The 6,901-nt window shown below is 49.6% G+C and overlaps 1 non-coding gene across 1 annotated transcript; it reads left to right on the top strand.

Annotated features, from left to right (window-relative positions):
• Positions 1 to 272: 272 nt before the first annotated feature.
• LOC117716651 (small nucleolar RNA SNORA17) lies at positions 273 to 404 on the top strand. Its single transcript, XR_004607767.1, has one exon. It is a non-coding gene; the product is annotated as a small nucleolar RNA SNORA17 (small nucleolar RNA).
• The last annotated feature ends 6,497 nt before the right edge of the window (positions 405 to 6,901 follow it).

The following is a 6,901-nucleotide window of genomic DNA, read 5'->3' as shown; positions in this document are numbered from 1 at the left end:
GTGTTAGCACAGGTCAACTCGGAAACCAGACTTTCAGCCAAACTGATGATCAGGCTGTACCCATAAATCCACAGGATTCAATGTATACACATTTCAAAGCTGTTCTTTCCTGGTAGCAATGTAGATTTATAGTCTGGGTGGCTAAGCTTATTAATTCTAATAATTGTCTTTAGAATGCAAGTCTATGAAAGACTGAAAAGAGCTATGACCCAAGGTTTAAGAAGAAAGGAAGGGTCTGGAGGGATGGATCAGCCTTTAAGAGCGTGTGCTGCCCTGTCCCTAGAGGCCTTGCAGGTGTGGCTGCTGTGTCACATGTGCAGCGGTAGGAGGCAGAGAGGAGAGAGGCTGTGTCTGAGCTCAGTCTTCTGACCTATGAACGTCTGAATCATTTATAACCCCAGATGACCCTTTCCTGGTGCCACAGTGGATGGGCAGGGCATAGCACTTCTGAGAGCACTCCTGAGATGACCCCAGACACTCAGAGACCCTGGGCAGCACAAAGAGGAGTAAGTAAGTGGTAGAGAAAGAGAAACAGAAGGATGTGGGCACAATGAGGAGAGGCAGAACTGCAAACTCGAGGGTAGTGAGGAACAGCCTGGTGTGAGTAGTCAATGATGCCACCCGGGTCCGTGGTGGGGTCCTGGCTTGTGCTGTCACCTGGGGCCATGTCTGGGTTTGTGCCCCTGCAGCATCAGAGATTTGTTATCACTTAAGGTCAAGTAGACTCCCTGATCTGGGCTGCTGCCCACCCAGGGACATGTTGATGTCTGAGGGCTGTGCAGAACTGGTCTCACCCCTCACCTGGGCATCATGGTAGAGCTGGCCCTGGGGAGAGCAGGCCCGTACATTGCAGGAGTTGTGGGTAAGCTGGCACCGGGAATATATCTGTGGGAAAGCTGGCCCTACCACTCTTCTCCCAAATAGTGGCATGGCTGAGGGAGAGGTAACCACTTCCCCCTCACCCCCCACCACCTGCAGCAGGTGGGAGACCTAGCCCAGGGGTTATGAGAACAGGGGAGCTGTCCCTGTCCCTCATCAGCTGCAGCACTCAGGAGAGCAGGCTCTGCACCTCACCTAGGGGACACAGCAGAGCTGACCCTGGCAGTGGGCACAGGCAAGCAAGCTGGTCTGAGGGTGTGAGCATGGGAGAGCTGGCCTTGTCATTTGTCTGCTATGCAGTGACATGGGCAAGGGAGAGATGCCCCCACCCCACCTCTTGCCACCTATGGCAAGTAGGAGACCTGGCCCCGAGGTCATTAGAGCAGGAGAGTTGTCTCTGTCACTCACCTACTGTAGCACTTGGGAGAGCAGGTACCTGGCACCTGACCTGGGCAGCATAGTAGAGCTGGCCCTGAGGGCATGAGCACAGGAGAGCCAGCCCTGCCTCTCATCTGCTGTGTGGTGACCCAGATGAGAGAGAGACACCCTCCTCTTCTCCCTATCCTTTACCACCTGTGGCAGCTGGGAGAGCTGGCTGCAGGGTCATGAGAATGGGAGAACTGGCCATGTTCCTCATTGGCTGCAATGCTCGGGAGAGCAGGCCCTGCACTTTGCCTGGGCAGCGTGGTTAAGCTGGCTCTGACTGTCAGTGAGCCAGCCCTGAGGGTGGGAAAGCAGGAAAGCTGACAGACTGACCATTTCAGATACCTCTCAGGGCCAGATTCAGGGCTTTGGATTGACCCACCCCAATGCCACATCATTGACGAACTGCTGGAGTACCAAAGGGGCCAGTCTTGAAGATCCAAAACTCCAGGATCTCCATGACACAGGGCAGCAACAGGATGTCTGAGAGGAGTCCCGGTGAGGTCCCAGTACTGATAGAATAGCAGAAGCCAGAGGCCCCATACCAGACCAAGACGTCATTGCAATAAATATTTGCAAGCAAAGAAGTGTAGACAGAAGGGAATCCTGTGACACACTAAGGCTTCCACAGTGAGATTTGTTTCCCTCTGTGTTGAGGGATAGCTGCAAGGATGGAGGGCAGGAGTGAGGGGAGAGGGAGATGGGTTGGATTGCATGATGTGAAATTCACAAAGAACCAATAGAAAGTTAAAAAAAAATCACATGTTGCTCTTGCAGAGGATCTGAGTTCAATTCCCAGTACCCACCTAATGGGTCACAACCATCCATAACTCCAGTTCTGGGGGCTGACTTCTAAGAATGACCATGAGTACGGCAAACATAATGCAGAAAAGTACTCATACATAAAATAAAATGAGTAAATCTATTTTTTTTTTGGAAAGGAAGGGAGAAAGAAAGAAAAGAAAAGAAAAGAAAAGAAAAGAAAAAAAAAAGGAGAGAGGAGAGGCTTGTTTCGTTGCAGTGCAAATGGCCAGATGTGTGGATGTGGGTATCCCTGAAAGCTCTTAGCCTGCTTTGGCCCCCTTGTCCAGATGACACCCGCCCCTTCCCTGAGGTCTACAGACCACTAGGCTCTGCTCTCTTGTACAGGGATATAGCTACCATGGCTTCCTGGTTGTGCTCACACAAGCTCTCAGCAGCACATGCTCTGTCCAGGTCCTGGAGAGGTTTAGTGAATCCTGCATAGTCCCTGCCTGCCTGGGGCTGCCAGCCCTTTCTCAGCCTTTTACATGAGTTCTTGTCTTCTCAGCTGTTTTATGAGCTGGCCCCTTTCCCCCCCATACCTTCCCTTTCCAGAGTGCATCAGTCTAAGGGAGTCCTGACGTTTGCATTACTGGATGAGAACAGATATAGAAATTGATGTCTTGGGTGGTGGCAGAAAATATACCCTTAGAGACAGGAGCTGGTGATGGGGCCTGTCATCTGCCTGGCTAGAGATGAAGGCAGTGCAAATTCACCTTCTAGCTGTCTGTGGGTGAAGGAGAAAACAGTTTGCACTGGTGAACATTACTGAAGACCACGGCAGGCAAAGCCAAGGGGCTTTGGCTCATGCTCAGCCCCCTGGACCACAACCCCTGAGCCCTCTAGGTTTCAGTGCAGCTGTGGATTGACGTGTCCAAGTTTGTACCAAGGTCTCTGCTTCCTTGTCTTGAGGCTTTACCCAAAGTCAGGGACAACAGCCAGCCTCCTCAAGTGAAGAAGTTACCATTCTTGAGGGGAATTGAAGCTAGGGGCTAGATGTTCCCCATCCTTTCCTTTTGGGGTGACTTATCCCTCTGCACCAATGGGAGTGAGTCCACCATGTTGGCTGGTTTCCCTTTCCTATCTCATTCTCAATGGTTCATTATCTACTTGCTGGGCAAACCTGCAGATGAACTTACCGTCAGTAGAGCGATTCTGAAGAGGCGCTCCAGAACCAGAGCCAGCAGGTTGCTTTTGCCAGGAAACCTAAGGAGAGTGTGGAACTCAAATTCGTGGATTTCAGTTCAAGCTATGGGGACAAAGGCATGAAGACTTTCTGGTTCCCAGTGGCTATCTTAGCCTGCCCAAACTGCAAACACAGTCTGATCTTAAGATGGTTGCAGCACAAATTTAGTTAAAATACATAGATTCTTTCAATTTTTTAATATAGAACACTGAGTGTTAGTTAGGAATAGGTGGGTCCTGATAGAATAAAGCTGTCTGAGAAGAGCTGGGCATTGAACTCACTTCCACAGAACCATTCTTGCAGGACACGGCAGCTCATCTCTGAAGGCGCTGATCCTATCTTGCTTGGAAATTCTAGGCAGCTACCGTGCCGAGGAGGAATCAGTGCCCTTCTTTATCTCTAGGCTGAAACAAAGGACTAAAGGCAAATCCCACAGGCAGAGAGGTGTAAGAGAGGTGAATTACAGAGCTAAACTGGCGGAGAAACACACACATACACCAGAAACATTGTGTTGTGGATAAAGGTGGTCACCAGAAACCTGGGACATTCACACGGGCGTGCATTAAGGTAGAGCATGTGGAGAACAGATTACAGGGGTGCTTGAGTTTGAAGACATGGGAGGGACATGCTGGGGGTTCTACACTGGATGTCCCAGTCTTACCCAGTCACCCTCTGTGCTCCTGGTTCTTTTTGACTGAGACATGAACTCCACCTGGATTCTGACTGAACAGAGCTGAGAAGCCAGTCTCTGGGACACAGGGAAGGGATGACTAGAATTTGAGAGGGAGAAATGGATTTCTATAAGTCCTATCTATTTACTTTGTAAGGAGTCTGAAGCTTGTATTCCTCCTGGTGCCAGGAGGGTCACTTTCTGTCATCCTGGTATCATGGTTAGACATCAAAGCTTAGAATAGATGTCAGTACCATTCGCTCTGGAGTCAGACCATCTCATGAAGAACATACTGAGGGAAACCTAACAGCATCCCAGCTGCCCCAGTACTGTAGATGGATGCCTGAGAGGGATGGGTGCGCTCCAGGTGGTGGTGTGCATACAATAAGGATGAGGGATTTTTCCTCTGTCCCCACTCTTGGGAGAGAGAAGGGCCCTCCCAAGAAGTCATGAGAACAACAGAAGCAGAGAAGGTTGCAACTTTATGTCCTGGCTGAATGTCTGAGACAGCCAAAACCAATCACACAGCCCTACAGTTTGTCATGGTACAAATTTAGTTTAAAACCATAACCCAATTTCTAATGTGGAGCATCAGACATCGATCTGGTCTAAGACGTGAGACAGAAACAGGGTGTGTGTTGAGTGTAGAGCATAAAGCAGCCACTCTTCCAGCATGTGGCCTGTGATGAGCTTCCCAGTGGTTGGGTAAACGAAATAGTAAGACCTGGTCTGGGCTATCTATAGAACTGCCTCCCACCATGGGACCCCAGCATCTGGAGTCCCACTGGTGACTGCATTTGGTGGGAGATGCTGGGAGTAGGGTTTTAGGCAAGCCAGAGCCAAATCTCAAGAGTTCACATGTGGAATAGCAGCCCAGGATTTGGGCCTGCCCCACAGGGGGCTTAGCCACCAGCCAGAGAAGCAGTGACACTGGACAGCATTGTGCCCTGGCTCCTGCATTAGTTCACAGACATGGGGCCTCTCTGCGAGGGGAGAGCCAAGGAATAGCATGAGAAGGCACTGTAGACCAGGGTTTCCTGGAGCCAGCTATGACCAGGAGACTGTGTACTAACCAGAGCCCCTAGGATCATTAGACCCTGGCCCATAGAACATGAGATCTTGGGAACCCAGAACAGCAGTTTATCCATGGTCACTGTGCTTTTGTGGGCCAGGTGATAAATCGATTTTTACCTGACTGTTTCATGTAGACTGGTGGGGACAGTGATCCCATGGCATATTCCCCCAGTTCTAGAACAGATTTCTTTGCCCACTGGAGAACACTCAGAATGGCCCCTGATCCATAAAATAAGGGCTGATTCCATAGGCTGGCTCTCGAGAGTCTGGAGTGCCCCCAGGATTCATAGAAATACTCAGTGGAACCATTAGCATTCGCTTCAAGCAGTGCCAGAGCAAAGGAAGGCTTTGTTGTTGGCCTGGTCACCACATGCATCTTGGTCCTATACAGACACTGTGAAGACCAGTGTCTGTGGAAGAACAGATGGAGCCATGGGAAGGCATTAAAGGAAGATGCTCAGTGAGGTCCCTGGGCCTGGGAAGCAAAGTCATCCTCTTTACCCTGTAACTGTTCATGTTAGGGCTAGCTCTTGACTTTCTACCTCAGAGACAGGCTGTGAGAACATAGCGAGCCTGCAGTCCAAGCATTCACTCTGTCCCTGGTGCGATCTTGGTGCTCCAACAAGGGCATACTCAGCACCTCCATGCTGTGGAGGTTCAGGATGTCTGGGACCAGGCCAGCAGGTCTGAAAGGCATGGGCTAGTTAGCACATGGCTTGTGCTTCCACCATACATGTTTCTGCCACGCTGCCACAGCTCATACCTGTGAGCTCATGGAGAATAGCTCTCTAGGAACTGTCAACTGCAGAGGCAAATGGAGGCCTGGTTGATAGGTAGCTAGCTCTAGATGAGACGCTGTTACTGCTCAACAGTGGACTGTTATGGCATCAGAACCATTTTCAGGTCAACACAAAAGGATGCCAAGAAGGCACATGATCCTGAGGATACTTCTAGCAGTGTGTAGTGTGCATTCCTCCCAAGAGATGGTCTGAGGTGTCTAGTTACAGTGACTCATAATGAGTTATCCAGGAGGCCAGGACTCACACACAACAAGATGAGAAAATTAGGAACAATTTTATTTAATTTTAATATTTAATATTTAATTTAATGGAAGAGATCATGATGGACCCACACCGGCAAATCATAAAAACCTGCCACTCTCCCTCCCTCCCACCCAACACTCTGACCTCCAAGGCTGAACCAACTGTGTCACTTTCTGACAATGTCAAAGATACCTATTGATTGGAGGAGAGCACACATGTCCTCCACACAACCTTTGTGTTCCCTGCATCTTAGACACTTCCCTCCTTTTCAGTCCAACTTGCCCCCTGAAACATGCCCCCTGCTTCAGCCTTTTATACCTCTGTGAATCCCCCTCTGCCCAGTACTGTGTCCTGTGCGTTCTCCAAGTCTCAGCTCAAAGGCCACCTCTGACAAGTCTGCCCAGATGGTCCCAGGTAGATGTAGACTGGTCGCTGCTGTTGACTTCAGAGCTAGACCTTGTGGCCTTCAATCTTGGCCCAGTCACTTGCTGGTATGTTACTAATGTGCTTATGCTTCAATTCCATCATTTGTAAATGAAGTAAGGTTGGTGTGAGGATTAATTAATTAATAGGTAATTAATACCAATAATAATGATTGGGCTTATCAATAATAAAACAGAAATATTTATTAAATAACATGTCATAGAATCTACAAGCAAATGGGCAGGCCAGGTCTAGCTCAGTGCATGCTATTAGTTGCACAAGTGCAGACAGGTAGGGGAGTACTCTCTCTCTTCCCTTCTCAGCAGTGTGTGGCTTAGTAGCAGGCTCTCAGCAGGAGCTTGTGGGATGCAAGAACGATGTCTGGAGTCAGCATCAGAGACC

Source organism: Arvicanthis niloticus, chromosome 10, assembly GCF_011762505.2.
Source record: "Arvicanthis niloticus isolate mArvNil1 chromosome 10, mArvNil1.pat.X, whole genome shotgun sequence".
In the NCBI taxonomy this organism is placed as follows: Eukaryota; Metazoa; Chordata; class Mammalia; order Rodentia; family Muridae; genus Arvicanthis; species Arvicanthis niloticus.
Note: the sequence above shows the minus strand (reverse complement) of the source record. Positions and strands in the feature narration are given on the sequence as shown.